The 25,838-nt window shown below is 35.0% G+C and overlaps 1 protein-coding gene across 1 annotated transcript in view; it reads left to right on the forward strand.

Moving 5' to 3' along the window:
- The first annotated feature begins 6,178 nt into the window (after window positions 1-6,178).
- LOC134530316 (acid sphingomyelinase-like phosphodiesterase 3b) overlaps window positions 6,179-25,838 on the forward strand; it is a 539,986-nt gene continuing 520,326 nt past the window's right edge. Inside the window, exon 1 of the mRNA XM_063365045.1 lies at window positions 6,179-6,290. The gene's annotated coding sequence lies outside the window, so the exon portion shown is untranslated. The remainder of the gene's footprint in view (window positions 6,291-25,838) is intronic.

Below are 25,838 nucleotides of genomic sequence, written 5' to 3' on the forward strand. Positions count from 1 at the left end.
TGCTCCTATCCCACCGCGCCACTGACAGACGGCCTCCGAAGCCCCACGGGTGTACGTGTCACCCTCTTTCTCACGTCTTTTTTTTCCTAACCTAACTAAAACTAAGTGTATTTTGGAGGGGTCCGGGTTAGGGAGGGACCTAGGTGCGTCTCAGGCCGAAGCCTATACGCCTAGTCGTGCTGGGATTAGCCATGCAGGGAGAGGGTCGCATGCATCATGTGCTAGGAGGGGATTGGCCAGCCATGGCAGCGATTGGCGCCATGACTAACTCCCCTCACTCTTAAATCTAGACTATAACTATAGATAGGTTGGGCCCAGGTAAAACCTGCATAGACACAGGGAAAACCCTGGGCAGATTCATGCGGGATGCAAATTGGCATGCATTACGTGTAGGAATTTACAGGAGACAGAGGATGGTCTGGATGAAGTGTTGGACAGAGTAGAAAAGAGTCTACCATGCGGGGGTTGGGCACTTGGACTCGTGGTACGCTTTGCTAATTGTCCAGTACTGGATTTAGTGACCAGGGACGCAAGTGCCCCTGGTGGTGAGTGGTTGCACTGACCACTCACTCCGCCGCCAGTCAGCACCTAAAAAAACTAAGAAACTAAGACAGAAACAGATAAATGACTTACAAACTAGGCATTTCGTTACGAAATATGCAAACACCCAACTCAGGGATGGACGTGCAGTGCTTAAGATAAAACTAAAATAATAACTATAAATATTATTTTTTTACTCACGTCTTTTAGTCCTTCCCGGCAACGAAAGAAAAATCTTAACTTCCATTTACCCCCGATCAGTCCCGAACACATCCGAAGTTTGCCGCTTCGCTGTCGGTGTAACAAATAACTCAACCAGCGTTTCATTTTAGTTACGGTCTGCTGCAAAAAAAACAAGGATTCAGAACCGGGAAATCTCGGTCCCGGAAGTACCGGGAATTCACGGTACTTTTAAAATAGTAAAATAACCGTGAATTTGAGGTCGGTTTCCGGTTTTTACGGTAATTTAGGGACTCGACATCGACAGCATAAAATTTATCATTTTTATTTTTTTTTAATTGCGCGCTAAGGTTACTTTCGTTTGCTACTCTCCTCTGGCGACGCGATCTTTGCGGGCTAGATGAGGGGGGGGATGGGGTGAGGGGAGTGAGTCTCCTCAGTCGCCAGTCGGTGCTCGGACTGCCTGTGCTGCTAGTGCCAGCGGTTACTGCGCCGATATTCTTCAAACAACAATATTTTTCTTTTAAGAAAAAAAAAAAAAGAATTTTTTTTAAGTTAATAATTCTGTGATTCTTGCATTCGTTAAAACAATTATTAGTTTAACCCCCCCCCCCCCCCCCCAAAGTTAATGATAGAGAGTAAGGCTGAAAATAAAGTAATTTGTTTACGTTAGTAGATATTATTTTGCAATAAAAAATGTTAACAGTAAAGTTTAATATTTTTTACTTTTGGTCATTTAAAATTGTTTAATATTTCATAATAAACTATTATTACTTCAATCACCGACTACTGCAGCATTAATTAAAAAAAAAACTGCCTAGCATAGAAAGTACCGGGAATTCTCGGTTCCGTTGAAGACTTGTACCGATATTGCCGGTTATAAAAATCGGCCACGGTTCCGAATACCCTAGAAAAAAACCTACCTTCCCGAAAAAAAAAATAATTGAAAAAATGCTATTAATTTAACTAGGGGGTGGCCATGACTGAAAGATTACACGGTAACCAGGTAAAACCATTTTTTTATTCAACTCATGGTCTTCGCCGTGTTGGTAAGACGCAAAAATCATTGGCTAAAGTGTAGTGTGGAAACAATTTAAAATGATTTTTCTTATGATGTGACTGTGTTTGACGACGGAGACACTAATTCGTACTTACTTATCATCAGACGTGGACAATAACAATTTCCACAATTTTTTGGGCGGAACATTACGGTAACGGTGGGGGTAAAAAAAAATGTACGTCAGAGCATGCCACCTCTTGACAATTTATAAATACAATAATGTAACACACCTAACATGAAACTAACTTTCACGAACACGAAGTTAGGAATTGCCAGGAGACGGCATGCTGTGACGTAGGTGAAGTCACTTTTTAACCTCGCCGTCGTCATATTGTATACGTCCAAAACATTGCGGAAATGGCGATAGACCACGTCTGATTATGGTTAGTAAGTATGAATTAGAATCTCCGTCGTTAAAAACAGTCACTTTCATAAAAAAAAATCATTTAAAGCTGTTTATACGCTGCAAACACTATACTTCAGCCAATGTTTTTGTCTTACCAAGTTGGCGCAAAAATTAGCTGAAGGGGGGAAAAAAAATTCACGCAGTTAGCATGTGATCATGCAGACACGAAAACCTCCTGTGCACGAACGTGCATTGTTGAGGCGTGCGACCCGGGGCAAGTGAATGCTAAGTTTGTCCGTGCGCCGCACAGTGGAGTATTTGTACCAAAATCCTGGCCAAAAAAGAAAAAAAAAAATTTCGTTTAGTCACAGCAGAAATGGTATTTTCTTGTTGCCTAATCACATGCGCGTCGAGCAGGGTCTATTTTGGTACCATGAGTCATATCCGGTGACTGCTACGCTTAGTTGAAGAGTTGATGTCTATGTGTGCGGACGTGCTTGTGCTAGAGAGTTCACCGTTCGTGTTCTTCAACATACGTGTTTCTACTAGCTGTTAGGATTGACATATTGTCATGAAATTTCGTACAGCTGTTAAATAAGGTAACTGTTTCATTTCAATGTATATTTTATTGTGAAAAATTATTTAAGTGCCGTAATAAAAAATAACAATGTTAGGACAAAATGTGTGTTCGAAAGGTTAGAAAAAATTTATGATTTCAAGAGACTTTTTGAATGTGTGTCGGGCCTTGTCGGGCTGTCGTTTAAACATATTCTTAATACGTTGCCCACTAAGTTTCAATACCAGAAGAGAAATTTCCCGCATGTAGTTGCCATTTTTATTTAACACTAATTTTAAACATTGGTGTGGATTTTTACAATAGTTTTCAGATTAACAAATTTGACTGTTGCCTATCAAAGGATACCGGAAAAACTAATTTTACTTTGGTTTATTATAGCTCTTGTATTTGTAATACATTGCCAGCATTATTAAATAAGAAATAATAACATTACAGTCCCTACCAAACGTTTTCCACCGCTAGTAAATTCTAATAAAACTATTACAGAACTAGGTACAAGTTGCTATTCAATATTTGTGCTTAAATTAATATTATGAGCCAGTTGATTCATCAGTGCTGAGATATGCACGTGTTGGAGACTGGGAATTAGAAAATAAATTGAGGAAAATACCCTATGTGATGCTCCTCTCTTAATTTCGGAGTGGACATATTCCCATCAACATTCACTTTCAAAGTTCTGTGCGTTTACTATTTTCTTTGTCCCAATCATGTTTCTTATCCAGATATTAATGTGATAGGAAATGTGGTTTTGTTAACACAGATTTATTAAAAATCTTATACATTTATATTTATCGTGATATAGATAAGATTTAAGATATCGGTTTTTAAGTGATTGCCTACGTTATACTAATATAAACCGTAAATAAGATTTAGATAATTTTTTAAAATAATATGTAAGTATAAACTTTATTTCATAATTAATTACAGTCATAAATATTAGTTTATTTTGTTTTAGGTTCAGAACATGGAAAAGGAATTTACAAGAATGTCATTATATGAACTACTCCGGGAATCTCCAAACAGGTCCATTGTTGAAAAGCTTCATTTTATGGAACACAGAGTAGCTGACATAACAAAGTGCCCAGAAGATGAGAGAAAGTCATTAAGTCGCTTGCTCAGGTATTTTAAAGCTGATTTTAAGAAAAGGTGGTCTTTAGCTAATAACAAAGAGGAACGGTTTCTCCGGAACAATGGTAAATGGTTATCGCATACCATTAAGGTGCCCAACTTTTCATCAACTACCTCAGGTCGCGGTCGTCCTACGAAGGACTTCATTGAGTCAAGTGAGAGGACAAAACGCAGGAAAACAGAAGAACTCAGACAACAGTTCACCCCTGAAGAACTAACATATGCTGCATCAATGAATCACAGAGTTTCAGGAAATTCTGATGCTGCTGATTTAATGAAAAAAATCACTGAGACTCCAACAAGGGCTAGTAAAATTAAAACAAATCTATTGTCAAACAGAAATTCAGTAAAAAAACACAACCCTTCAGAAGCATTGTCTATTTTTGTTCAAGCGGAATTAACAAAACAGCAATATCAAGTAATTTATAGTGCAAACAAAAATGTTTACCCTTGCTATTCACTGCTCACAAAAGCAAGAAAAGAATGTTACCCAAGCGAAGACTCCATTGTCGTTTCTGAAACAAAAGCAGAAGTTAAGTTACAGTCTTTATTGGATCACACCTCTTCAAGGTTATGCAAATACTTAGAAGAAGTGTTACAGGTACTGTCGTCAGAAGAAAAACAAAATTTGGAATTAATCTCAAAATGGGGGTGCGATGGTTCTCAGCAAACACAGTTCAAACAAAAATTTGAAAACATAGCTGATAGTGATGCCAATATTTTTCAAAGTTCATGTGTGCCCATAAAATTAATTGCTAATAACCATACAGAGAAAAAAATTATATGGCAGAACCCAACACCTTCCTCCACAAGATTCTGTAGGCCAATTCGCATCCGTTTTGTACATGAAACTGCAGATGTTACTCTTGATGAAATTAAGTACATTCAGGAACAAATAAAAACATTGAAAGAAACAGAAGTGCCAAGTTTTCATGGAGCTGTGAAGATTCGACACACTTTACTGTTAACAATGGTTGACGGAAAAGTCTGCAATGCTGCAACTGGCACGACATCGACAATGAGGTGTTACATCTGTGGATCTACATCAAAAGATTTTAATAAATTATGTAAGGATTTCACAGAAAACCCCAATACTTTAACGTTTGGACTGTCCCCTCTGCACACACGGATCAGGTTTTTGGAATCAATTTTGCGTTTGTCATACAGAATACCAATTAGCATTTGGCAAGCAAGAAGTAAAGAACAGAAGAGAATTGTTGCGGATACTAAAAAGAACATTCAAAAAATGCTTAAAGACGAACTTGGATTATTGGTTGATGTTCCAAAGCAAGGATTTGGAACTACGAATGATGGGAACACATCAAGACGCTTCTTTGCAGAACCAGACACTGCATCACGAATTACTGGCGTGAATGTTGAACTTATTAAAAGATTAAAAGTAATATTGGAAGCTATTTCAAGTGGGCACCATATTGATGAGACGAAATTTCATAAGTATGCTTATGAAACAGCCAAGATATATGTGAGCCTCTATAGTTGGCATCCCATGAGTCCAACAATGCACAAAGTATTGATTCACGGAGCTGCAGTTATTAAAGAAGCTATTCTGCCTATAGGCCAGCTATCAGAAGAAGCTGCTGAGGCTAGGAACAAACATTTCCGGATGTACAGGACGAAGTATTCCCGAAAATTTAACAGAGAAGTGTGCAACAGAGATGTCCTCAATAGGCTGCTGTTAACCAGTGATCCTTTTTTGAGCTGCTCTACACAGAGGCGAAGGAAAACAACTAAGCCATATAGCAGCGAGACTCTGGAGCTTCTTCTGCCAGAGATGGCTGAAATTCGTTCTACCAAAAGAAGCGAAAATGGGTGCGATGAAGAAGCTGAATATAATTACGAGGAAGCAGAGGAGAACCGTAGCTGTAGCTCCGAAGACTCGGATTAACACAGCGCGCGTTCATCGTACAGACACAAGAAATTACAATGAAGGCTGAGAATAAACTGAACTCATTTTTGTAAATAACTTATCATCTATAAAGACTGCTATGAATACAGAAGTAAATGTAAAATGAATCTGCAATGTGAATAGCTTTCCACTTAATAGGCTTTGCTTTTATTTTATTGCTGAATCCAGTTGTTCTTTGGTGCACAAGAGCTTCATTTAAGTGTTTTATTGCAAAAATAGTTCACAAAAAGTCGTATAAACTGTTTGACTTCAAATAATCAAAAAAAATATTTTTGGCCAGGATTTCGGTACAAATACTCCACTGTGCGCCGTCGTGCCCGGGGTGCGCCGCCGCGCATGCGCGGGAGGGTGACCTTCCCCTCCCTCCCCCTACTCGCGCAGTACGGAGAGGGGGTAGTTCTGCGGGCTGGAGCGCCAGCCAGTCGTCCCCGCAGCGTCGACCCGGGCGGGCGTCCTCACTTCGTGGTTGTGTCCGTCGCGCGGTGTCGTCGGGTCGTCCCGTCTCCCTCTCTCTCTACGCCTCTCGTCCCTCGTGAGTACCGCATTTCTCTGAGTCAGCGTTCACCTCACTGTACCACGACATTGTGGCAAGCAAAATCCATATCGTACCCTGAGTACAAGACTATCGTAACTTAAAAAATCAGTGCAATACTATCACAACTCAGATGCCATAGTCTTGCACATATTCTTATATAATGTTTTCCAGAGTGAAACACTACATTATTTGCCATAAGTCCCGTAAAAGTAAATATAATATTGCGATAGTTTTGCAGTGCCTAGATAATGATATTTTCCTGCTTATGGTAAAAGTATCTCATAAACTCAATTTTTTGAGTTACGATAGTCTTGTACTCAGGGTGCGATATGTTATTCATGTTAAATTTCGACGTAAAAATTAATGATGCTTACTGTAGAATGTTTATTTATTCGTCAAACCTTCCAAGACTAGCATATTACGCACTGTTTTTTTTAGTATGATGATAGACATTTTGTATCACAAAAAATATTATTTAACATTTATAAATTATTTTATAAATGTTGCACATGCGAACGGAACACTTAGGATGTGTTCGGGACTGATCGGAGGTAATATATTTCTAACTGATTTTTGAATGTATTTTAATTCTTGCATATAAGTTTGCTGCATGGAAAGATAGCTTAAGATTTGTTATTTTCATATTAGAATAGTTGGCAATCATGTGCAATGCGAGCAAACGCATTTAAAATGCATGCAAGTAGTTTTCTGACTGTACAGCGTAAGTAGGTATGTCAACTGACGGACTTAAAGACGCTGCGCTTTAATCATGCACGAGAATCGTCCCTAAGGTGTCCAAGTTTCAAAACCAATGTTAAAATAAAATATAAATAATAATTAAAATTTAATTTAATATGCCACGTTTTTAAAACGGCCTAAAAGTATAGGCCTACAATAACTTCTACTAGCCCCACAAAGACTTATAACCCCATACGGACTCCTAACCCATTTCAGATTGTCCTGAATATTTGTGATTGTGAATTTTTAATGCATATGAAAATACTTGTTACAATACAACTTAAACGAATAAGTGTGGCGCATGTATTAATAATTGATGCATGAATAGATTTGATGATGTAGAAACCGCCTGGGAATACTGCATTATGCATCCCGCAACACTATACTGTTCTACCCGTGGCCTAACGCCACAAAACCAGGGACTTGCTAAGAAAAAAATAAAAGGTACCGCAAAGACAAACAAACCAGACAGACAAGAAAGCAAGTTAATAAAATGCGGGAAAAAATAACGACGTGTAAAAAAAATGGCAATGGCGTAAGAAATATAGATCTTATTTTTGAAATTTATGGCAGGAATCCCATCATCAAAAAAAAAAACCCAGCTGTGAAAACTATTTTTAGATAGTATTAAAGAGGTCCACCTGCCTTGAAACGTTTAGCATGTACGAAGCACAAAAGCTATACCGCATCCCAGCTTGTGCGAACACTTAAAAAAAAAATCCTTTTCTAAAGTACGTTCCAGCCGATCGGAACGCTTTCGAGTTCTCGATAAGTATTTTTCTTTCAGAAAAAAAAACTCGTCCCAATACCACGCCATTAGGTAAGCTGGTTTAAGTCAGTATGAGTTATAGTGGAGTTTTGTTTATTTGTTGGAAGTACCTAATGAACACCAGATATCTATTTTATAATTTTCACACTGCTGTGTGACAAGAACACTGTAGCATCGTCTGTGTTAGTTCAGTTTCTTTCAGGTATACGTCTACTGTAGGCACACGGATCACAGCCAATATTTTGCTGAAGCCAGGCCTGGCTAAATAAGGCAATGACTTCTCTTACAGGCAGCCGTCAATTACACAGAAATATATTTTCCATACTTTGTCGTAGTTGTGGACAAGGACGAGTGTCACAAGACTATATTCTACGATTTAAAGTGACGGGAAATAAATGCAGGAAGCAAATATGAGTAAACCAACACGTCTTAACAAGACCCACCATTACCTCTATAGGCGTAAAAAACTCAGACGGACCTGTATTTTTTTTTCCTGCTACCATGCGACTTCATGTGCTGAGCATAAAGCTATTTTTATATCCTGTGACAACTTAATAATCTGCTGAAAGTGATAGTTACACACATTTGGGGGGGGGGGGGGGGGGGAGAAACGTACAGGTCGCAGCATATTTTTAGAAATTGTTCTGTCAGATATTTGTTTACAAACGGTATCAGTCATCACGTTAAAATACGAGAAAAAATAGTATATATGTTTTTTTTTTAAATAAAAGTTTACAGCTAGATGTTAAATATTTTTTTGTGGGCAAGTGATATTTTCTAGTTTTAATAACAATTAAAAACACATAGAATTAACAATTGTTTGTTTTATAACTTGACGTTGGAGAAAACAAAAATATCTGGTAGACATTATGGTTTAAGTGTTATGTTTTTGAATCATACTGGTAGCCAGCCTCTCCACAAAGTTAAGTAGTAATTTTTTCCCCTGTAACAATAACAGATTCTTACATGTATGCATGTAACGCCACCTTTTAAGTAAACAGGATAGAATGTTTTTAATGTGTAATATCTTAGCTCTCCGTATATAGCATTTTGTAGGAGTAATTTCGTGAATGGAACGGAAGCAGCATGGAACAGAAATGTGTAACCACGGTGCTGCCACCTGTGACGAACGACGCAAACCTAAGTTCACAAAGCCAAAGGGAAACTTATAGTATTAACTGTTTAGTGGATTTTAACAATATGGAAAGAATATTAATAACATTCTTAAACGAAAATCAGGTACGAAGCCGTGGTTTAGTAATTTTTCAGGTCTTTTTCGTTTTTATCGGAGACTTTTCGTTATGTAGTTAAAAATTTTGCTCTGCAAATTAAATGATTTTGATAGTCGACGTAGCTGCTCCGGCAGCGAATTATAGCGGCAGGCGCGGAAACTACTTGTGATTCACGTCAAGAAATATAGATGAAAACACAGTTTGCGAAAATTTATCACTCTCGGCATTATTATAAAGAATTCAACTTTAAATTTCGTGACCAGGAAGACTCGCTCTCATTCCCCCCCCCCCTCCTTTGTCGTACAGGTGACCCCTGATCGTTTATGGAAACGATTTTCAATCTAGTTACATCATAGTCTGTACCATGCAGCTTGTCTCAAATTCGAAATATTCGATAGTGTTCGAAGGTCTACGCAGGCTCTGTAAGTGACAGTTGGGGAAATAGGTACCACCGACAACTGCTCCTGAGGACTGTCACGAAGTGGCTGCTCCAGTCTTTGCGGGGCCGTGGGGCACTTACGTCTTAAGTTCCCTAGTACTATAGAGAGCGGTCTTACCCGAGGGGCTTTGGGAAGGGTGGCTCACTAATATAAAGTCAGAATTTTTTTAAAAATAAACTTTTGAAAACTATATTTAATCTTAAGAAATTTTGGCGTTCTTTCTAGATATATTATACTCGGGTTAGTTTTATTAATGCTTACGATAAAATTCCGGTGAAATCGCGCCATTATATGAAGAAATAAAATATTTGAAGGGGTATTACTACATGAAATCACGAAAAATCAATTGAAATAGAAAGTTATTGACTTTAAATTAACTGCGGATAAAAATGAAAATAGCCCTTTTCCCATTTATGTCGTTATTTTTCACAGAGAAAACAATACAAAAAAGACCATTAAATTAAAATTGTCTGCGGTTGCCAACCTTGCCATTCTTGGGAGCTGTCCCTGCTCACATTTGAGACAACTCAGGTACTTGACAGAGACTGCTTTTGTAATTGTGTTGAAGTTAATAAAATTAATATTGGTGCTTGAATATTTAATCTTTAATTTAATGTGCAGCCTATTCAGGCACATTCTTTGGAAGTTAACTCTGCTTTGTTTAGCGTTTACTTAACTCTCAATCTCGATGATTTATTAAGAAAGAATTTACAAGTAATTTTAGATTTTCTTAACTATTTTTTAAATATTACCAGCTGGGTGTTGAGGTTGTGACTTCTGTGTCGTGAATCGAACAGTACTACACCTATACTCTTCGGATTCCTTGTCACGATTTCACTCCTTGTCACCCAAACAAGTAATAAGAACTAAGCGATGTGCGTTACCGAATGAATTAGGGCTTAGAGTCTCTGTGACGTAAGGGTAATCAGAAACTAGAGATGAACACGAGGAAAAGGCACTGGCGGAATGACTGGGTGAGAAGAAACGGTAGTAACCCAATCAACAATAGGGACACGGCTGCGAGTTATGAACGTGAACACGGCGGGTAAATGGGAAGTTCAAAACTAGGCCGAGTGACGTCCGCCATCTTAGCTTTCTTCCTCTGCCTGCAGAGTCCGGTACTTTTGACATCGCTGAGTGGTGCCTTTTTGGAAACTTCACAAGCTGTTCTTGCTTCTGATTGTCGTTTCTTGCATATCCCGATTGTATAAATTCGCCATACGCTTTGACATTGAAACTTTTTCGCACTACTCTTCGTAATTTAGTCTCACAGTTGTCAAAATTGGCTGGCTCGTGTGTCCAGTATTTGTTCTTAAAAACCGATGAGTCACCCGGAATCGAACGTTCGAGAAACTTGCCTTTTACCAGGGTTACGTCTTTTTCGCGAAAAGATCTCAAGACTTAGTTGAGAGATAAAACACTGTAGCATCAACTGTTTTTCGTAATAGAGTGAGTTTCTTGAAGGTACATGTCTACTGTACACACATCAATCATATAATGCGGCGCGGAAGCAAACATGTCCTGAATGGCCCGGCCAAATAAGGCAAGGTATTCTCTGGCAGTCGGCCGCCAATTGCAAGAAAGAAACTGACGGTGCAGAGATAATATATTGCAATCTAATGGGCGTGCAGATCTTTTCGCGAAAAATGCCTGCCCCTACCTATTACTCGTAGTGACCAGTAAATAAAAAAAATATTTTTTACTATGAGGCCTGCCTAAGCCCTTACCATACCTATAAAGATGCACATCCCGCTTTGTATTTTATGAAGTTTTCAAAACCAATTATATTTTCGTTACACTCCACTCTTCAGACTGGCATCAGGATTTGTAAGACTTATCCACATACAAAAAGGATCACTAAAACGTTCATTATGTTCTTCAGTTGCAGAAAATTCGGGTTTAAGATCCCTACGAGAATCGAATTAAGATCGCTTTGGTAGGAGGCGAGCGATCTGAGCACTTGAAGGGTTACACTGTAAATTGGTTTTGTAAATGAAACAGAAATATTAATGTTGGATACAGATATTTGTAAATTTGTACGTTTACATGAAAACAACTTTATGATTACAAAACAGATTTCGCAGTAATACTGGGTTCGGATTCTCACCCGAGTATTTATGCTTTGTATTTTTCCAGTTGGTATTCCAGTACCTACAACACTTAAAGTTATTTCTAAGTCGTTCCCCGGATAGCTTTCCAGTATTAAATGCGCACATAATAAGCACGATACATCAAAATAAAGCCAAACAATTGAATATTAAATTATTTTTCGCACGGTTTAAAAAAAATCATGATTGAATGAAAAAAAAATTAAAATATAAAATTATGCTCCAATTTTTGTAAGAAATACTCATTATTATCTTGAAAATGAAATTCATTAATGCAAAAATTACCATAGCCATGTGTTTTGCAAAGTTATGATATTTTTATTTATTTTATTAAAACTTATTTTCGGCAACTGGTTTTCAAAGGAATCTTTTGTGTAAATACAGAAAATGTTTTTCTATGTACTAGGAATTTCCGCATAGACAATGTGAGATTAAAACTGAAAATTTCTTGCTAACAACTTCAACGTGAATCTTTTCGAATGAGAAGTAAGCACGGAACACGGACCAGCCATGTTGGGACAATCAGCAATGGCTAGGGGCTGGAGAGATTCGCGATTTACATTACCTCTAGGATAGACTCCACAATACATTATGTTCTCGGAAAAATTACACCTGCTTATTGGCTGCTGATTCGTGAGAAATTTTAACTGGGATGCTGGGGGTTCGATACTTCTTTCGTTGAGGGTTATTTACTGGCTAAGAGTCCTTAAAATTAACCGTGGTCCAAACACAGAAGCAGCAGAATGCAAAAGTGTTTGCATTATAACATATCGCAAAATGAATATGCAAATTTTTTTCCGATTGTAGAAGTGGCCTGTGTGAACTAACAAACCTTACCCACCATTTGCCACGAGTGGTTTGAAATAATTCACGGGAAACAAAAAAAAGAAGGTTGAAACATGAATTTTAACCCCGATCTTCCGAAATACGAGACCGTTTTCGTTACGCCAACTGGTTCCATAGAAAAATTAATTATTAATCAGACCATCCTGTGTGTCTATAAAGTCCATATTTAAACAGGTAATGAACAGAAATCTTAATGCAATTTGATTTATATTAGTATTTAAAATTTGTTATATTAAAATTTTTATATTAAAAATTTTCTATATTTTAATATTTTCACATGTTAAAATTTTCGACCGTCAGTTACTCACTGCCTCCCGTAATGGATATGAGGAGTGGTATTAACGAACTAGTCCGCAAAACACGAAAGCCTGTCACACGAATGAGTGAATGATCCAGCTATTTATTGCGAGTAAAAACGATGTACTGTTCCTATTAATATCAACCCGAAATTGCATTAGTTCACAATAAATAAAAAAGTACTGCGGATAAACAGTTTTCTGTCTGTGTTCTGTTCACACGCTTGAAGAAACGTACATGTTATTGAAATATTCACTGTTAATAAACTTTATCACTGAAAACAAAAAAAAAAGAGCGTTCACTAACACGTTTGTGAGGAAAATAATGCATGGTCCCTAACACATTTATAATACTTATCAAAATTTTACAAAATTTTACAAGAGACAAAATGTTTTCTGGGTTAAACATTTGAAGATCTATACATATATTTATATAGTTATATATATAAAAAGAAAGTCCACCACAAAGTTTAAGGATAACTAGAGTGTCCATACACTACCAATACTTTCGGTGCAATCTACAGCTCTGTTGCTGTCATTTGTGTTGCATAAAACAAGGGCTGTGTTATTGCAACGTTATACAGCGTTAGTCTGAATTTGACCCTCAAACTTTGGCTGTCGGTTAATTACGACAAAATAAGTTGAGAACATATGTACAATCTATTGTCTAAAGTGCTTCCCAAAGCTGGTATGCGTCCTTGAAGAAGGAGCTGAATTATTGTAAATAATAGACAAAATATATAAGATATAACACTGAGGGTCTGGATTATGTTTAATTGAATGAAGTTCTACAACTATCGCAAATTTTGTTGCTATCGCAAAATTATTTCATTGAAATAATTGGGGCTATTAACACGTCAAAAAAGAACCTATGTGAAAAATAGACGTGTCAACCCTTATTATTTCAATAAAATAATTTTGAGACAGCAACAAAATTTGCGGTAATTGTAAAACTTAATTCAATTAAACACAATTCAGAGGCTACATTTTCAGTCGTAAATATGTTCTATATTGTTTACAAAAAATGTTGTTCATATCCATATTCAAAGACGTATACCTGCCTTGGTAAGCACTTAGATCTTGATGTATATGTTTTCAACTTATTTTGTCGTGATGGAACTGCAGCTACAATTTGTCGGTGGAATTCAGCCTCACCATATTGCAATACTGTAACATGGATGCTAAATGTTTGGCCTATGGCAAAGTCTCTGAAAAACAGGCCATTGTTTTATAATTATAATATATATATATTTTTGTAAATGCTTTAGGGTAAAGATTTTTGACCAAAACAACTATTATAAAATTAGCAAATGCAGACTATAAATAATGCATCACGGTAGGATTCGTTTGGGATCATACATTTGCCTCCATTTTTGGGAGCAAATATTTAAGGTGTTTGATGCTTAAAATTTGATATCGTCATGCAATTAAACATAATGCCGGCAGGCCGTGTTATATTTGCCATAGTTTTCATATGGTGTTAATTTAAGTTTTTTATGCTCCACTATCATACGGGGAAAGTACGTTACTATTATTTTTAATATTGCACCGCTTCGTACGTTTGCTTATATGTATAATATAATTTTTACGTCGGCTTGACAACAGACACAAATATAGTTTTCTTGCATCCCAATGTTTTTATCGGATATCACAACTTCATAAATGGTGATTAGGTACCTTTGAAACTTTTGCGCGTATATTTTTTTAATGCCATTTTAAATGTCTAAAAACACGTAGGGCCTTTGATATAAAAGCGTCTAAATTCTATTCGTAGTTAAAATCTATTTCAAAAAACGTGTTCGCTGTTGCAGTAGCGTAGCGGTGCGGCTTGGATTAAGGAGGTCGTGAACATTTGATGACCCCGGTATTATTCGCTGAAGGGGTGGTTTTCCCTCATCACTAAATGCGAGTGATAGAGTACCCTTCACGATACTAGCGAGTGATGAGCATTAAACTGTTGGCCACCACCTGGAGCAGGAATACATGAAATAATGCAATCGAAACCTTTCAGATATTTTTTCGAACCAAAAAGTTTTCTACTTAAATCTCCGTGCGTGACCTAGCTACAAGGAATCCTAAGCTATTAAAGAATTGTCATCGAAGATTACGGTTTACAGATTATCTATATATCTTAGTAACTTTCTCAGTATCTTCCTAACGGATGTTTAATTCACCTTTATTGAACATAAACTCGAAGAATCATCGCGGAATGATAACAAAGCCTTCAAAGACTAAGTCAATCCGCAGCAAACACACTCTTTTTTGCACGTGCTTGTTTGTGATGTACATGACGGAACAAAGAACACGTTAGCCACAAACCAGTCATTTACTCTTGTGTCACCTGCAGTGTGATTACACCTTTCACACGCACAGCTAAGCATGCATAACAGAAGAAGACGTATTTGACATCCTAACAATTAAGAATTAAAGGGCTATTGCAACATAAGGTAAAAGGTCAATTTTAATACCGGAGATTTCCAAGAGGTTAAAAAACTTCGCGCTTTACTACATAAGGTGAAGGATATAATCTGTCGTGTAACTTGTCTGAAATTTGACAGTTTTCGAAATAAGTATTAATTGTATGCATATCCTTCTACTGCTGTTGTTCTTAAACAGAGCTTGTAAACAAATTCATGTATTTGTCAGTGTTTTTATAAAAAAACATGTTTTGATTTAAAGTTTTTTTGTTTTGTTTTGGTCACGAACCATTACTGGTATGTCATAGAAAAATCTCAAGAATGGACAAAAATAAAGTCAAAAACAGCCGATGTCAATAGTGAAATTCACAGTCAGCAAAGAAAATTCTGTAGAAAAAATTGGTCGGAAAAAAGTCTCAGATGGGCTGACACCGATGAGACAACTGCAACAAGAAAGTAAATACGGACAAAAATACCATTGGACGACGTAGGGACAAACGAACGAACTCAAAGATGATACTAATCAGATAATCCGGACAGCACAACGACAACACATGCGAACACGGTATAGACTTCCTAAGACGAGACAGATGTAACGTTTCGGGAAATGACATATGCTGCCGTCGTGAGCGACGAACAGACAGTCGAATGAAGAGATGAATGAAAAGGAGGTTGAATCGGAAATGACTCCAGTGTTTAAAGAAAAGGACGTCCTTCACAATTCCCTCTCGTGAAAGATCTGGATCGCACCGGCGCGGCGTCTCGGTGAAGGGCCGAAGGGCGACTGGCCTGCACTCTGGGCCGCGGCGGTACCTTTTCTGATTCGGAAGGCCGGCTCAGGCGCCCCAGCGGACCACGCGAAGCACCGAGCACTAATGATGTTGACGCTGCCTGATGGAAATTAAACAACCGCGGCCGAAGCCACGCCCGTGTGTTTGTCGCGGCGGCGAGACAATACCAGCTGCGCCTGTCCGTCTGCAGCGTGCGTCACCTAACAACCACACAGAGTCCGCAACTGTTCACACGAAACCCTGTGCTATCACATCACTCTATCACAACTACGTGTACTGCAACGGTTCCAACGAAACATTTACTAACATATATTTCGAAAAATATCTTAGATGAAACCTTTTTTTGAAAATATAACTCGTGAAAATACTGCAACTGCTCAGAATAAACTTTTGATATCATATAACTCGCGAACGACTGCAACTGTGCAGACGAAAATTTTGTTATATAACTCGTGATCTGCTTCAACTGTTCCAAACGAAACATGTTCTAACATGTAACTCGAAAACTACTGCAACTGTTTAGATGAAATCTTTGTTATATTACTATCGTGAACTACTGCAACTGTTCAAGGAAACCTTCTCGTGAACAACTGCAACTGTTCCAACGAAACATTTGCTAACATATAACTCGTGAGATACTGCAAATGTTCAAGGGAACATTTGTTATCATATAACTCATGAACTTATGCAATTATTGTTCCAACGAATTTTTTTGCAAACATGTAACTCGGAAATTATTGAAACTATATAGACGAAATTTATGCCAACATGTAACTCGCGAAAAACTTCAACTGTTTGGACAAAAACACTGGTATTTGTTTCTCTCGCGTCAACTACTAGCTGCGACCGCCTCGTGTCTGCGTGTTGCGGGCCTCTCAGTCCCTGGCTCCCTCCTTGATGCGGTCGATAGCAACTGCTTGCCATTCACATACATTTGCTGGTGTGGCGTCCTGATTTTAGATGTCACCGATGAATCTGTCGCATACCGGGGAAACTGGATGGTCCTCTGATGGATTATTTCAACTGGCATGAAAAGGGGTTTCATGATGTTTGCCATGTTCCGTCAGCTCTCTGTGATGTGTAAACGCACCGTAGGGTACGACACTTGGATTCACCGTTTGAACTGTAAGTCTCGGAACCTAGTGTGCGAGGAGTGGTTCCTCGTGAATGAACTTAGCGCGTAACGAAATTCATTTCCTGTTTTGTACATTAAACTAGCATCCTTTTCGCAGAGTGTGTCTAATCCAAACTTATTTTGATAATGGATAATCTCGATATGTTCTACGCTTACTTACACCTCTGCAACACATTACGCAAAAATATTTTGCCCATTTAGATTATAACTTACAACTACATACCATATTTTATTGTTAGATTTTTACTTTATAATACATGTAAACTTGAAAATAACTTGTTAATTTAAATAAATAACACATATTTCTACGTATTATCTGATTACATTTAGTACAACTATTAATACATTAAATTAAATAAGAAAAAAATGTGAGCGAATGTTTTAGTACTCGCCAGTGATGTATAAACATCTAATCTCGGTAACGAGCAAATACATGTGTTCTCATGTTGTTTATGTTGCAAATAATTTTTTAACACAAAACTCGGACACGAAATTTAAAGTATCATTTTTCAAAATAGTACTGAGCGTGATGAACATTCTAAAATATAAAATATTCGCTTTTCAAGTATATACCAAAATTTCTAGACGTGAACTTGGACCTGATTTTCAACCAGGAATTTTACTAAAATACTGCCCATATTGTGGAAATTCATTAAACAGTTGAAACTACAGTGTTTCCGCACACGTTAAAAGTTGTACGTCTACAGAATTACTAAAATGTTAACCTGAAACAATTTAAAACATATTTTATAAAACTAAGTATATGTTTGTACAATTGTTTTCGGTTAAACGACTGAAAGCAATCTCAAAATACTTCCTTCAAATAAACATTAACCTATTGAGCTAATTCAACATAATTATTATAAATTATTGTATGTCATAATGTTAATAAATAAATCATAGTTACGAGATTTGAACCACGTCCCTGGAGATTAACATGTGTGCGCTCTATCGCTGTGCTACTAATATCAATGAGATATCATAATGAGAGTTTGTATTATAATATTATTGTAAAGCCAGTTGCCTTGGGTACTTATAAGTTTCAGATTACTTTTATTATGGCTATTTTAGTTTACCAAATATATTCCGGGGTAGTCATAAAGTTTAATTTGGCTCACCAATACGTTTGGTATGTCCCCTAATGTTTACTAAAGTGACTATATACGGGTTTAAGTTGCTACACGTGGATCCGCCATCTTTGTGACACATTTTGTTCATCGACATATGGTCTATTTTCACGAAATTGCCAAATGCTGTATACCAAAAGCTAAGACGTTTACACATAAATAGGTATTTTCAGAATTTTGAAATCTTACTTTTGATTGGTTGTGCAGGTGAACAGATTAATTTGAAAATACCAAAGAGTAAAAGATAACAAATACCTATATAGCTCCAGAAATAATATTAGTGCGCAGAAATTGTACATTTTAAAAAGCCCATCTTATTTCTTAATGAAATATTAAGTTTAATGAGCAAATAAAATTAACTAATGTTACGTTTGTGGGAAATTACTACACGATGATATCTTCAGTTATTTTTTAAAATTATTATTGTTATTATAGGCCCATTGATTAAAATAGTTTTATATTTTTCTTTTAACTGTAGTAAAGTTTGAAACCAATCACATCTATACTATTCGTCAGCTAAACATAAAACGTAATACAGTTTCTATCTCTCTGAAGAAATTATTTACTTTTGAAGCAACAGTTCGTATGTTAGGGTATATACCCCAGCTCTCCCCGTAAAATAAAACTTTTAAACGTATGCGTGGTTTTAGACGAGCTAGGTTGTACATCGACGCACTAAAATAGAATAGCTGCCAACTCCACGTTTAAATTATTTACAGACTCTCTCATTAGAACAGTAATTTTTTCCCCCTCGGAGGCTCTGGAAAAAAAAAACAACAATCAACCTCTCAGCCGTATGTTTATTTTACCGTCCTAGGTCCGGTTTAATTTCTCTGAGTGCTTTCATTAGTCGCTAATTTTAGAGTCGTGTGAAATCGCAAAAATACATCTTACGAGCCCGGTACAAAATCGAAAATACTGAACTGTCAGCTATTTGAACTTTTCTATGTATAGTAAAACCTTGAGGTTTACCGCCGGAGGCAGAGATGTTGATTAAAATTTATTTTGGAAACTCAAATGAATGTATATGTACTAAGTTCATAAATGGTTATCAAGGCAAGTCGAATAACTAGTTTAATAAATTGTCTTTTCAAATATCATATATATGTATATTAATTTATCTCATTGAATAAGAGCATTTGAATTCAAACATTTTTCTAATTGTACTTAAAAGATTGGATTCAGTTAAAATTGAACTTTTTTAATGGAATTTATCTCACACTCTATTTAAATTTATCTCATATTCTATTTAAATTTATTAATATGTTATTTTAATAAACATATATGTACCTATATTCAGTAGATGATTCCTTTATGTTTACTTTATTATTCGTAGTTGGAAATTGCTTTAAAATTACTTTTAGACAATTTAAATACATTGAATATATTTTTTAGTAATAATTTTTAGGTTTAGACTTCCTTATAGTTTGTCAAATATTCCTAAAACATTTGCGGAATTTTTTTCGTTACACATTAGTTTTAAACAAAGGTGCTTATGTTAGATGAAGAATGAAATATTACATTTTTGACAATTAATATTATATATCATACGTAATTCATTTGTAATATGTTACACACATTATATATTATTTAAATAATAAATATTATATTTTCAAACGAAACTCTTTGTAGGAATCTGAACATTCTGTACCTTAGAAGACAGGCTGGCCGCAATTATGACGTGGAAGTGACATCGTTTTCCATTCAAGGGACTGAACTCGATCATAATTATTGAATTTGATTTTGAAAAGTTTTGTCCCGTTAAATGCGCTGAAAGGCCTGTTACACTCACCTAGTAGGGGATTACTGCATTGTCATGCTATTTGATATTTTATCTATGACCATTTCTACGGGTATTTCCAGGGGTGGCCACGTCTGCATGATTACATTATAACTGTGTAAATTAGTTTCTTTCCTCAAGCTAATTGTTGCGCCATATTGTTTAGACGTTTAACACATTGACTGAAGTGTAGTGTTTGCACTGTGGAAACAGTGAAATTCTAATTCATACTTAATAACCACATTCAGACGTGGTCAAGCACCATTTCCAAATGTTTTGGGCGGAACAATATAACGTTTATGAGGTTACAAATGTGACATCAGCCACGTCACAACATGCCGTATCCTGACAATTCCTAACTCAACGGGCATTGAACTTTAAAAGCGTTGGATTTTGCGTTTAGTAGCAAATTTTCTCGCCAGATATTATATATACTTTTCGTTAATTTATATTTTGTGAAAATGTCAGACAAACATTAATAGTCAAAATTTCCCCTGACTGACTGCGCCGTTGTCATTCATTACAATGTTATTTTTTCAATTAAAAAGAAGTGTTCATGTAAAATTACACAACTTTGTAAATTTGCACATTTACATAAATAACTGTATCAATACAAAATATTGTTCGCTTTAAAACTGGGTTCGGATTCTTACCCAGGATTTTATGCTTTGAGTTGTCACAGTACCCCTAATAGTTAAAGTTTTTTGTAAACCGTTCCATAAAGAGCTTTCCAGTATTAACTGCGTACACGACGCCAATGCAGTGGCGCAAAGGTTAAGAAAACCTTTGGACTAGCATTCGGGAGAATATGAGTTCGTGTCCCAATGTATCCACAGTGATTTAGTTTTTCCTTATTTTCCCCACTGGTAAGTAGAAATAACAGCAAAATTACCGATTTTTCAATGAAGATTGCAATTCAAATAAACGAATATTTTTATGTAGTTGAATATAACTTAATATTTTTAAAACCTACACCAGAAACCCAACGATATCTGTGTTCCGACGAAAATAAAGTAAGAGCGCACAGTATGTGAAAATATTTTTTTTTGTTGAATTGTAATTCGTTGCTTTTGTTTGTCCATATTTATCATGAAAATATGTCAATTTAATTTTATGTTGTACATAAATATATTTTTTTTTGTAAATGCTCATGCGAAACATGTTTTGAATCTAGTTGACCTGCAAATGCCGTTACTGATTCTGTGACCCAACATAAGGGCCGATTAACGTTTTTGGAAAATCAATTTAATTATTTTCTTGTAGTATTAAATTTATATTCCAAAAATATTTTTTGGTGATTTAAAGTTCGAAGAACTAAACTCAACACATTTACGAATATATCAGCACATCTACGAAGATCCCAGTATAATTTTTAATAAGTTTTATTATAAAATGTAACGTAAAAAAAATTTAAACAGTGCCGAAATCCTCCCAGATATCGTCATACATATCTACAAGATACAGGTATGATTTGTAGTTAGTAATATTCATAAAAGTAAAGTAAAACAAAAATTCAAAATGTGCCAAAATTCTCCTAGGTGTATCTTCACAAAGATCCCGGGATGATTTGTAGTCATTTTTATTCATAAACTTTAAGTGAAAAAAAAATTAAACAGTGTTGCAAACCTCCCAGGTACATATATCTTCACATCTACGAGATCCCGGTAAGATTTGTAGTCAGTGTTGTTCATAAATGTAAGTAAAAAAAAATAATTTCAAGCAGGGCCGAAATAATTTCATGTATATCGTCACATCTACGACATCCTGGTGTTTTTAGTAAGTTTTATTCGTAAATTTAAAGTGAAACATATTTAAAACAGTGCCGCAATCCTACCAGATATATCCTGAGCTGGTCCGTTACATTACGCTGTAGGCCTATTCATCCCCAACCAACTCCACTCATAATGACTGTGTCCATTGGCTAATAACATACCTCATCACTCAATTTGTAATTTTTATGAACATGACCATGCGACCATATTTCCATATTTCTGTGCTGTGTTTCAGTAAAAAAACTCTTTATTTTATAAACTTTGAATATTGTGGAAGGTTTCCTTCCTTTAATTTATCTTGACTGGCACGCAGTATTTTATTCTGCAGTGCGATCCCATGGGGCATAAAGAAGCACCATCTATTATAATTTTACAGCGTGGAAATAAAGATAAAATTAAGTTACACGTCCTTATGCTTCTTCAGATGTTCTCTGAAAATAAAGTAACAAGTTTTTTGAAATCCGACAATGTTTTTTAAATCACCGATACGAACTGTAATTATCTCCAAAAGCACATAAACTAGTTTAGTAGGTACATAAAAGTAGGAAGGGATGGACTTCTATAAGGATTTTTCTGCTATTGAACTAAAAAATAGGATACCAGCCAATTGTTATAGATACTAATTTAGAACACGAAAACGCATAGTGAAGTGGCTCATGAAGTTGAAGCTTTAGATATGTTTTTTTAAAGACAAATACAAATTTGTCCCGAACGTTTTATTGCTAAATAAATGTAAGCTTTATCAATGTAAGCTACATTGCATTTTAAATCCAATTTAATGACTAGGAATAACAAACAATGTACACTTTTCACTGCTAAACAAGCCCTAATATAATTTAACTATTCTAGTCTTAAAACAGTATTTTAATTCCTGAACCTACTATTATATTCCATACTATATACTATTATATATCTCGCAATTCGCACATTTGTTTCAAAACCCTGCTATATTAATGTTTAAACCTTAAGAAGATAATTAATACTTAAGTCGTTTAGTACAAAATAAAGAAGCATAAATTTTTAAATAATTTTATTTCAGAAATCATTAACCGTGAAGACATGTTTTGGTCCTTAAGATATTCAAGCTAGCTTACCTTAGTTGTATTGCTGTCTTATTCCTAATTCTAATTAACACTAAGTTAAAGTTTGTCTAAAATTTTATTTGTATCAAAATTATCCTCCTTTTGGTTCATAAAAATATTTTTCTATCATATAGAATATATATTATTATTATTTGTACGGTCAACAGGGACAAATTTTATAATTTTTTTTTTACTTAGCACAACAAAATTGATTGCTTGAAAAATATAAAATAAAATTTATTGCTTTAATACACTCGGAAAACCCCAAAACGTCAAAACGCACATTGTATCTCAAGTGAATAGTTCTAAAAACCATTTCCCACACTAAATTATTTGAATGTATTTCAAACAAAATTTTAATGAAAAATATTGCCGTTATTAATTTTACAAAATTACGAGAACTTCTGATACCTTAGAGTTCCGTATACTTTATATTTGCCGGCAATGTTCAAAACGTAAATGAATTTCCAGTACATTCCAAGTTGCCGTGTGTTGTCTTTCCATCACTCAGCTCACCATTGAGAGTAATAGAACACAAACAGTGATAAAGGTTTTTTTTTAACGAGCGTCGGTATAAATATTTAACGTTCAAATAACCTACGTGTTTTATAACAAGCTCCTAGGGCGTAATGCATTGGAAAGCACACGGAGCGACAAAAATTTAAACACAGACATTTTTTTTCTCTACTTTCACAAAAGATTCCTTTGGATACCAGTTTCCAAGAAACATTTTGTAACAATACAAGAAAACATATTGTAACTTTGAAGAACACATGGGATTGTTTTTTTTCCCGTACCTATATGACATTAAAGACAGGTTTTTTTAAGAACACAATGAAGACTCTAGTGAGTCGTTGGTAGAATGGGAGTCAAAAGTGATAAAACATTTTCACAACAGTTAGATTTTTTTTTGTTTAAGAAGCCTAATTTTTTAACTTGTAATTTTCTCTTATCCAAAATCATTTTTTCAATCCACCACGTGTTTTTAATTTTAAAGTAGTTTCTGAAAAAAATAACTTGGGTAATAATAACAATGACGAAAATTTCCAATTCGATCAGCACCCTAAGAAAAACAACGTTACTTTATAGATATGTGTGATTTTGTGCTAAGATTTTTATTATTTTGTTTTAAGTTGTCTTTTGTTTCTTTTACTGGTTCAGATTTGGCTACAAAATATGCATATTTAAATGTCTATGATATTGTTTTCTAAATGCACATTTGAAACTTTGTGATATTTTTTTTGACTTGCAAATGCTATAATTGTTTGTGTGACCCGACCCTATATATATTTTTTTTTGTAAAAAATGTAATTATTTTTTAGTGTTAAATATTAGCAAGATTTTTTACTTTTATTAATGACAATTTTTTATATTTTTTAATTTTTTCTGTGTTAGCTCTACACTAGAGCCTATTATTTATGTATTGCTTTGGAAATACTAATACATAAAAATATAGTAAATAGATTCCTTGTAAAATATAATAAAGTATGCAAGAATTAATCTTGTAAATTAGTTCATTTAAAAGAGTTTATTCCAAAATTATTTTCCATATCCTTTTTTTGCCAGTCATTAAAAGTGATTCGATATTAAAAATATAATTGAAAATTAAAAAAAAGTGTTTATCAATTAAAAAAGGGTTTATTTAATGTTTTTGAAGAACGTAAAGACCAAATAATATTTAAATCCTAGTATAAACTATTTTGAATTAAAAGTTTGTAGGTAGCCTTTATAGTTAAACACCTTACTTTCAGAATATCATACAGAAATAAAGAAACATTGGTTTTTCCCTACTACGTTTTTAGGCTTGAATCTTTATTTACGAATGATATAAAATATTATAAACATACGACTTATTCCCTTTACAAAAATGTAATTCAAAATTGTACACCAGACGATTACATTCTCTATGCAAAATTATACAATTGAAATACTAATTGATCTTTATGGTGTCACTGTGCCCCGCGATGACATAAGACATTGACAGTTCATGTGAATTGCTAGGAGAAATCACATTTACACGCGGTAACCAAAATATAATTAAATGAAATTTGTTAAACTATACTCTCTTAACTCACCGCGCTCATTACAACTGCCAAAAGTAAAAAAAGGTCAATGGCAGAGAAACAACAAACTTTAAGGAGGACCTGCAAGTGGAAGTTAGCTGGCATATAAAAAAGAAATGAAATAGTTATTTTTGTTGGTGCATTTAATACTAGAGAAAAACCAAAATCATACCATTTCAAATATCCTCTCGTAGTTGGTTAGCTCATATTTTGCAAATAACTTCAATTTGTTACTACTTGAAAATCTTAAAATTAAATACCCATAAAAAATTACTAACTCTTAGCATTAAATTAATATAAAAATTTAACTTATTTCTTAGCGAATATGCACGGCAACTCCTATAACTCTTAAACATGTTATATATAATGAAGTTAAAAAAATGATAAAACCAAAGAGTTAATAAAATTATAGCATTATGTACCTACAAAATTTATAAAAAAATTTACTTCGTTTTTTACTACGTCTCTTGAAAGTTCAAACCAAGTTTATTATTTACATTTATCAGCTTGGACTGCAATTTGCAGTGATACCAACTAAGGGGTTTCCCCCCGAATTTGGGGGATTTTTAATAGGGGATTTTATGGGGAAAAAATATTTTTTATAATAATTTTTAAAAAGATAAAAAATAATTTATGACTCAATTTTTTTTCCGCCTAACTCATGTAAAATAGAGACTTCTATGGTGGTCTCTGTTCCCCATGGTCTCCAACTTAACGAGCTAGACAGTAGCGTCACAAGAAAAATAAATATCACAAAAAGTAGCATGTGGCCCTGTATGATAAGACTGCTGAACCTAATAGTGTTTAACGTTAATGTTGAACGTGAAAATATATGACTAAAAAAATACTGACTGAAATGAAAAATAATAAGCTAATGAGTTATTTGAAATTATTAATTAGTGCGGAATGAATGAATTCTAATTATGTATAGTTATGTATGTATTTTATT

Source organism: Bacillus rossius, chromosome 1, assembly GCF_032445375.1.
Source record: "Bacillus rossius redtenbacheri isolate Brsri chromosome 1, Brsri_v3, whole genome shotgun sequence".
Taxonomy (NCBI): Eukaryota; Metazoa; Arthropoda; class Insecta; order Phasmatodea; family Bacillidae; genus Bacillus; species Bacillus rossius.